Raw genomic sequence first — 9,102 nt, forward strand, 5'->3', positions numbered from 1 at the left:
GCACCAGACTGAAAATTATTAAAGAAAAACAAGCCGGTGTTTCCATTGCATCCAGCTCGCACCTGCGCGCCCGCCGTGAGGATAATATTTAGGTTGGCCCACGCGGCATGGTGTCGAGGTGTTTTTGTGTGACCGATCAAGCCCTCGGTTTGGGGTTGTGGTCATGGCAAGGACAGCCAGTGAACCGCAAGGTTGGATTACAAAAACCAGCCATTCGACCAGCATTTAATTCCCAAACATGAAGTGGTTCCAGCTGTGAAATTAGGTGGTTTTTTTCTTCCACTTTTTTTCATCCACGCAATGAGCATGGAGGTTTGACAGCAATGGGATTTGAACCTGCGACTTTCACGAGTATGAATTCTGTAATAAAGTTGGCATACAGCCAAGTGCTCGTTTTAGGAGGGGAGGATATGAAAATCACAACAACGGTAATGGCAGACAAGTAAACCAGTGCACTTTGACAATCTCCACATCCCTTTTCTTCCACGCCCTCCTCCCCCACCTCGAACCACTCCTTCTCCTTCTCCATCCTGCTCCTGCCTCACCCCACACCGCCCACTCCTTCCCTTCCCACATCTCCTACCCAACCCCCAAACTCCACACTCTCTGGGAACAAAAACACAAAACTCTCGTGTCTGCCTCGAGGTGCACGAAGGTGGGTCATTCCCAACAGATTGTACCCATCCCCAATTCCCCCATTCATTTTAAATTACAGGCCTACGGATGTTTTCCTTAGGCCCCGTGCTGGAAGACGGCAGAAATGGTGTGGAACGCAAAGCCAGCACAAGTAGCATGGCTCAGCTGGATTAGGCCCACACAACAATGGGGCTTTTTGGCCCAAAGAAACCGTGGCTCGCCACCTGCAAAGCCGCGGAAGATGTAAGCCATGCAAGCCTTCACACCAAGAAATTTATTTTTATTCTCACCAGCTAAAACTACAAGCATCACACCTCCTCACTTCTCGGCTTTCTTGTTCCTCGATCCCAGATCCATGCCCAACACTGTCGACTCCCAACTTATCCTGGATCACAATGGAAGTGTGGAGACTGCTGCCAAATGGGTTTTCCAAATCTTTGTTTTAAAAAAAAACAACCCACATACCTTAAGCAGGAAAGTACTTGTTGTAACCATGGTGGTTTTGGTGTGGAGTAAAAGTTACAAATCTCTCTCTCTCTCTCTCTCTCTCTCTCTCTCTCTCTCTCTCTCTCTCTCTCTCTCTCTCTCTCTTTCTCTCTCTCTCTCTCTCTCTGTCTCTCTCTCTGTCTCTGTCTCTGTCTCTGTCTCTCTGTCTCTCTGTCTCTCTGTCTCTCTGTCTCTCTGTCTCTCTCTCTCTGTCTCTCTCTCTCTGTCTCTCTCTCTCTCTCTGTCTCTGTCTCTGTCTCTGTCTCTGTCTCTCTCTCTGTCTCTCTCTCTCTCTCTCTCTCTCTCTCTCTCTCTCTCTCTCTCTCTCTCTCTCTCTCTCTCTCTCTCTCTCTCTCTCTCTCTCTCTCTCTCTCTCTCTCTCTCTCTCTCTCTCTCTCCCTCTGTCTCTCTCTGTCTCATTCCCTTTGTTGTTTTACTATTTATTCCCTTGTGTTTATTTCTTCAATTTCCTATTTTTTTCAGACCATTATATTTTCCCTCCTTTTCTTATCTTGGGTTTCATCGGCATACTTATTCCCCCTTTTATTCTTCTTGTTGACCAATAATTTACATCAATACTCTGTACAAAAAGCAAGGAAATTTGATGCAGGAGGAGGCCATTCGACCCATCATTCCTGTGCTCCACCAACACCAGATTAATCCGTCAAACTAACGACTTCATTTCATTGTGGGGTTTGGGGGAGAGGAGTGGAGATGAGAAAAGAGTGGCAGGATCAAGCATGTCAGGGGTGTGTTCAGTTACCAAGCAGCAAGCTAACGCTTCCCGAGCCAGCCGTTCCTCATCAATGGTTTCGAATAGAAAGCTTGCTTGAGTGCTTAAGTCACTTGTCGAGTGCTCTCCAAAAGAAACTCGGTAACTGAACACACCCCAGACATCTTTTTTTTTTCTTTCCAATTTCCTTCTTTTATTCCTCTGAACCTCCTTTTCTTTTCCTCTCAACAAACTTACACGCTGCATTGAGTGTAACTTAAGCTGAAGGTATATAAGGACTCTTGATTTGGACTAAGGCTACCAAAAAGGTAGACTTGAGCAAAACATCAAATTACGTCCAAACAGAGTAGCTGACACATCCATGCTGTGAGATTGTGATCCTATCCACGTGGACTTAATGTAACTTAATAATACATTTTACTGAAACTATTTTCAACTTCTTTCTCGTCCCGGTGAAGTCATCGGACCGAAACAGTATTTTTCGGTTTTAAAATGACAGGTCGTTTAGTCTTATCCAGTGTTACAACGTTTGTTGAGGGCAAGGAAAGGATCTGCCTGGGGGTTTTAATGGCACTGTGTTGGATTCCTTCACAAAAAGTGACAATACCGTATGTTGTTGGAATGAAACATTGCAATTACACAAGGATCATAGGATCAGGCTGATAATGATGATGTCATAGATGTGCTGTGATGTCTGGTTTTTTATGCCTGACGAATTACTCACATGGTATGTACCCTCGGATAGTCGTTGATGATGAACAGATGGGACTATAAGGACGAGATCTCGTCAAGACTTGTACTTTTGTTCGTGCAGATCTGTTAAGGATGCTCCACTGGCTGCTTGGCTCGCAAAAGCTCAGCCTGCTGGGATTTCAATCGGATATTACAACTCCACTCCCCACATTCCTTTCCAACTCCACGGGAATTTGATATCCAGTGCTTTTTGTGGACATGATGTCTGGCAAGCACAAAATGCTGGGGTTGGAGAAAACGCTGCCAGAGTCGACTGCCATTTGGAGTTTAGAACTCGAAGCCCTGTAGGCCGGAACCTAGGGTTCAAAGGTTACATGTGGGGGTGGTGCGTGTTGAGAGCGTGAAGCTGGAAGCTGGATGCCTGGCCCCAGTGCTAGAGCTGGAGGCAAAGCTATGAATACTGCTGACTAAGACTTAAAAGTTTGAGACTTGTGGTTTGAAGTTTCCTGCTGGAAGGTTGAGACAAAGGAAGCTATGTTTCTACAACAGAAACCTGTGCCCTTTCGATGGATATCGGCTCGAAAAGACGACAGAGCAACAAGGCAAGAGCCCTCCAAAAAAAAACAGACAACGGACGATGACAAGGGGAGAGATAGATGACTGACCTGAAACTCAAGAGATTACAGTGGAACTGTTGCTGGACTATGACCCCAAAATCCAGCAATCATTGCCTGCAGCTAACAGAGCAATGAGTGCACTCCATACTCATGCTGCCTTGAAAGCAATTGCCATTGTGGTTATTTGCATTGAGTTTGAAGGAGGAAGGGGAAGGAAGTGGTTATTGTGTGTCGAGTTTGAAAAAGGAGGAGGTTGTCAAGGGCAAAGGCAAAGGGAGTAGTGAAAATAGGAATGGAATGGCAAGGTGCTAAAAACAGCAACTGTTTCGGCATAAGTTTGCAAAGCACGTATTCAGAGCAGCAAAATGAAGGGAAGGAAAGTGAGGACCTGAGCAGCATTTATTCATTTGTTGCAACACATACTGTGGCTGCACTACATCGCACCTTGACGTCTCAGGTGAATCTACACCTGCGTATCATGCTTTGGCACATGCATGTATCACGCTTCTGCATTGCACAGGTGCCATGAAAGGAAATCTACGATGAATACACCTTATTTTGTACCATGTCACACACACCTTACAACAACGATCTAGAATGCAGCACTCCGTTATGCTATATTTCACCGTAACAACATATTGTTATGTTAGAAATACAAGCCACACCCAAACTCACACTATAGCACGTTCCATTCATGGTCATGCAAGTGTCAGCACTGCAGAAGCAGCTCCAGTTACTAGAGGTAGATACACTGGGTGGTTTGCCATTGCCCTTCCCAATAATAATAATAATAATAATAATCATTTAGGGTGCTGCTAACTCGGCGAACATCTCTTCAAACTACCTGGATTGTCAGCTAAGCGACCACTCCACAATTCAGATTCCACACCTATGGTTCACAACCATTTTAAGAGTGAGAACTTGGGGGTGGGTGGAGTGGGTGAGAGGAGACTGCATCACACACACACACACACACACACACACACACACACACACACACACACACACACACACACACACACACACACACACACACACACACACACACACACACACGCTGTAAAACTCCTTCGTAAGGTTGAGTCACTGTTGAAAACCCTTGTCAATAAGTACACTAAAAGTAGATAGCAGGCAGTTCATTTCACCAGCTGTCAGCACTGTTGTGACCCCTGCCTTGTACTGTAGGAAATGGTGGAGGTGGTGCCTGGGGGTATGGTATGGTGGTGCCTGGGGGTAGAATATCCACCCAACCATTCATATAACGTCGTAATTGAAAGCCACGTTAAAATTTCGCTCATATTTAGTTTGCTCAGAACCCATTCCTGGTTATTGATGAATGCCTGCAAGTTTGCAACTAATAATAACCCTTTGCCCCAGGAGCGATAAAAATAAATATTGAGCATATGTCAGAAAATAAGGTCTTGGCCAATAGGGGTGTCATTACCCACACAATACGTGCATAAATGGTCGTCACAAACGTTGAAGATTTAGAATGCGGTGATGAAATATGGGTTAAAATTTGACCAAAAGAATGTCGGGGTGTGCTGGTGAGTGAAGGTTTTGGAAGTTGCCGAGGATGTGCCATTTCATCTGAAAACAAATCCAACTAGAGGGGGAGCACTCGGTAGAGTGCAAAACCTCCGCCGCCAATACTGCTAGGTCACTCAAGTGAACCTGATATCCTATTCATTCAATTTGACGTCAACAGTGCTCACAGAGTTATAGTTTGCAACTTTCCCTTTTACTTTTAACTTTTACATACTCAATTCATTCGTCATAACTAGATTCCTTGAGAAAGAAATTGATGTTACGTGGGTATATCCACCTGAAGTTCCAAAATCAGCCGCAATTATAATTTTGGCATGTTTTTTGTTGGAAATCACTTATAACATGTAGAAATGCAAAAAAAAAAAAAAATTGAAATTTTGTTGAAAAAAAAGTTGCAAAATTTTGTTTTTTTTCTCTTAACAATTTTTTTTTTGGGGGGGGGGTGTTGGAAATGATTTAAAACATGTAGAAATGCAAAAACAAAAATTCAAATTTTTTTTCAAAATGGCCGTCATAGCGGCCATATTGGATTTTGGACCAAGTCCAAATTATAATGGCATGATCCTTGGACCAGACCTCATCCCCCCACCAAGTTTCGTCGAAATCCGTAGAGGAATTTTTCCGTTATACTGTTCACAAACAAACAAACAAACAAACAGACAGGGGTGAAAACAGTAACCTCCGTCCATCTTCGATCACAGAGGTTAACTCGAGGGGGAGCACTTGAGAGAGTGCAAAACCTCCGCCGCCAATACTGCTGGGTCACTCAAGTGAACCTTATATCTTATTCATTAAATATGATGTCAACAGTGCTGACAGAGTTATAGTTTTGTCCAACATTTTTTTGGGGGGCAGGGGGGGTTGGAAATCACTTAAAACATGTAAAAATGCAAAAAAAAAAAATCGAAATTTTGTTTAAAAAAAAAGTTGCAAAATTTTTTTTTCTCGAACAATTTTTTTTGGGGGGGGGTTGGCAATCACTTAAAACATGCAGAAATGCAAAAAAAAATCGAAATTTTGTTTAAAAAAGTTGCAAAAATTTTCTTTTCTTACAATTTTTTTTTTTGGGGGGGGGGGGGTTGGAAATCACTTAAAACATGTAAAAATGCAAAAAAAAAATCGAAATTTTGTTAAAAAAAAAAGTTGCAAAATTTTTTTTTCTCTAACAATTTTTTTTGGGGGGGGGGATTGGAAATCACTTAAAACAAGTAGAAATGCAAAAAAAATTTTCTCCAATTTTTTTTGGGGGGTAACAATTTGGGGGGGGGGTTGGAAATCACTTAAAACATGTAGAAATGCAAAAAAAATTCTCTTTTTTTGGGGGGGGGGTTGGGGGTAAAATTTTTTTTGGGGGGGTTGGAAATCACTTAAAACATGTTGAAATGCAAAAAAAAAATGCTTTTCTCTAACAATTTTTTTTTGGGGGGGGGACCAAGTCCAAAATTTAATGGCATGATCCTTGGACCATACCTAATCCCCCCACCAAGTTTCGTCAAAATCCGTCGAGGAGTTTTTCCGTAATACTGTTCACAAACAAACAAACAAACAAACAGAAAGGGGTGAAAACAGTAACCTCCATCCATTTTCGAAGATGGCGGAGGTTAATAATCCATCACGAAAGAGCAATATTTTGCAATATCTCGATCGGATGGATCCCTCAGTGAATGTGATCATGATCCCTTCATCGAAAACGAGCCGTTGGTGTAATTCGACACCGATTCCTCGCATTTTGACGAACATCTGGTGATCTGACGTGGAAGAGGTGTTCATTGCTGGAGTCCAGAAGTCAGTCAGGAAGACAGAGAGGGAAAGTCTTTCTGACACACAAAGCATTTACGATTCCTGGATTTAAAATCAAGATGTTTCAATTAAAAAAGTTTAAACCAAGAAGATTCATTTATTAATTTTGTATGCAGCCTGTGGCTGCTCGTAGTATCATTGCTGGGAATGTGGCTGTACCGTGGATGCAGTTCCCCGTGTGGGGTCACAGCAGACATTTCTTCCGGGTGGCGGCAATAGCTCACCTACTCTTCATAAAATACTGTTGCGGATTCGCGCCCGCCGGCGTGCGAGCGGCCACGTAACTCGAATCGCGGCACGTCGCCCGCCGGACGGACAATCCCGTCGTGACCCTCTCGGACTAACGCCGGGAACTAGTCACGGGTGGGCCTTTCGGCCTCACCACGATCGTGCCAATCGGCCCCCCGCGTGGGATAGGGTTGTTCGCCAAATTTGACCTACCTAAGTACCCACACGGAGGGTAGACCGGGCGATCGCACCTCGCCGCAGGTCGACTTCGGACACGGGCCACTTTAAGCGACCCGTTCCGTACTATCGGGATAACTGAGCGGTGTTATCGTCAACCTCGACGGTTCCGATTAATTATCGGGCGTATTTAGCCCACGACCAACCCTTTACGTGAAGTAAGATGGAGATTCAATTAGAGAAAAGACGAAGCGAAACGGGAGAAACAGTTCAACATAAAGCACATTTATTCCGAGGCAAACGGAAAGCACACATATACAATTACCACAATTATGCACCAAAAGCAAATGTAACAAAAGAAGAAACAACAATTACGCACCAAAAGCAATTGCAACAAAAGAAACACAATGCAGATCTACTACCGACTACGCGAGCACACGGCAACACTTATACAGTTTTACTTCACAGACGGCGCCGACAACACATATACTCCAAAGCAAAAGAAAAAGGGGCCACCCTCAACGACAAGGGGGCAGACGGGCCTGGGGCCGAGACCGCGTCGAGCCTACCCATCTGGTGATGAGCCGCAAAATGGCGGCGGCGCCCCGACTCCGCGGGCCTCGCTGGCACTGCCTGGAATGGGGTGGGAACGGGGCCCCCTTCTCACACTATCTCAGCGCGGGGGGAAACAGGGGGGGGTTGTTGATGCTCGGGGGAAAGAGGATATCTGGCTGGCTTGGGTCCCGCAACGGGCGACTCCACTGCGACCTCGACCACGTTCCCGGCCTCCCCTCTCCGCAGCTCCCCGACTCTGACACGAGCGCAGACCTCCACAAAGCTCCTTGGCTTCTCCAGACTCTCCGGACCCCGATAGACACTCTCTCGACTGATTTCGCCGCCGCCACAACTCTCCAACTCTTCCCTCGATTCGCCCCGCGCTCGGCACTTTATAGTGCGACAGGAGAAACCATATGCAGATTTTTGGATCAGGATCGGCTCGGGGGCGGAGCCACGCTCGCCCATTGGACAGAGGAAAAGTGGGCGTGAATCATTCCTGATCCGCGAATCTGCATATATCGATTCAACTCCGACGCGCCTGGAGGCGGGGCCAAATCGCCCCGCGCTCGCTGATAGGACGGAACAGAAGTGGGCGTGAATCATTCCTGATCCGACTTCCCCGGAAAGGCCGCTTTTTGCACCCGCTGCTCGGCACGCGCCCTGTACGAGTCCAGGATCGGTGCCCACAAGCGGCGCGGGAATGGCGGTGATGCGATGGTTGCGAGAGCGAGATGTGACGGTAAAGGTCGTGGCTGTTGGCGTTGTTGTTGTTGTTGTTGTTGTTGTTGTTGTTGTTGTTGTTGTGAAGCGGCGTTGCGGTTGGTGGTTGTTGTGTGATGGCTGTTGAGACGTGGTTGGCTCAAAATAAAGATAGAACAGAAAAACGGCTATCTTGAAGGGTCGCAGCCCGAATGAATGACATTTATTCCCTCTAAACAACGGGTTTGGGCTAACTACACATATACTTACAGAGATATCTCACCTATGGGACCTGAATGGTGGTTTGCGAATTTCCTCAACCACAACAATACATTATTGGATCTTTAACATCCACCAACTCATGCTTTCAGATGGGACACCCAACTTAACACCCATCCGGAGGACAGCACACACTTTGATTGATGCCTCACCCTACATGCAAAACACCAGGATGATAGTTTATAGTTAAGTCGGGATTCGAACCCAGGTTAGGCTGCTCAGAAGCAATTGTCCATACCTCCAGACTGTCCTGCCAGCTCTTAACAAGGTAATAAGTACAGCTCAATATTATTCTATAAAGAGTGATTGAATGCTCTTGCAGTGACCGTACATCACACTGCGAAATTTTCACTTTTGGAGTCGTTCACAGGTGCATCTTTCACAGGTGCATATTCATGATTTATCTTTAAAAGTCAGTAACACATCCCATTCGAACAGACCTCAAACAAGGTCCCTCCCTATCGGTGAGGCAGTTGGCTATTCATCTGAGGAAATGATTGAGAAGAGTTTTGTGGAGCATTTAGAAAAGTCAAATCTCAAGGAAATATATGACATATTGTGAACCTTGGTGTCTGTCCATGCGTTCGTCTGTCTCCTGTTTGCGGCGGCCACTTCCCGCTGTGCGTTTGAAAAGCTGCTAATTGGTTA

At 45.4% G+C, this 9,102-nt stretch overlaps 1 long non-coding RNA gene across 1 annotated transcript; it reads left to right on the forward strand.

Annotated features, from left to right (window-relative positions):
- Positions 1 to 539: 539 nt before the first annotated feature.
- Positions 540 to 1,119, forward strand: LOC147014354 (uncharacterized). Its single transcript, XR_015050747.1, has 3 exons — positions 540 to 655; positions 737 to 879; positions 988 to 1,119. It is a non-coding gene; the product is annotated as an uncharacterized LOC147014354 (long non-coding RNA).
- The last annotated feature ends 7,983 nt before the right edge of the window (positions 1,120 to 9,102 follow it).

The sequence above is a fragment of the Eptatretus burgeri genome, chromosome 13 (assembly GCF_056783735.1).
Source record: "Eptatretus burgeri isolate ZD-2024b chromosome 13, Ebu_testis_v1, whole genome shotgun sequence".
In the NCBI taxonomy this organism is placed as follows: domain Eukaryota; kingdom Metazoa; phylum Chordata; class Myxini; order Myxiniformes; family Myxinidae; genus Eptatretus; species Eptatretus burgeri.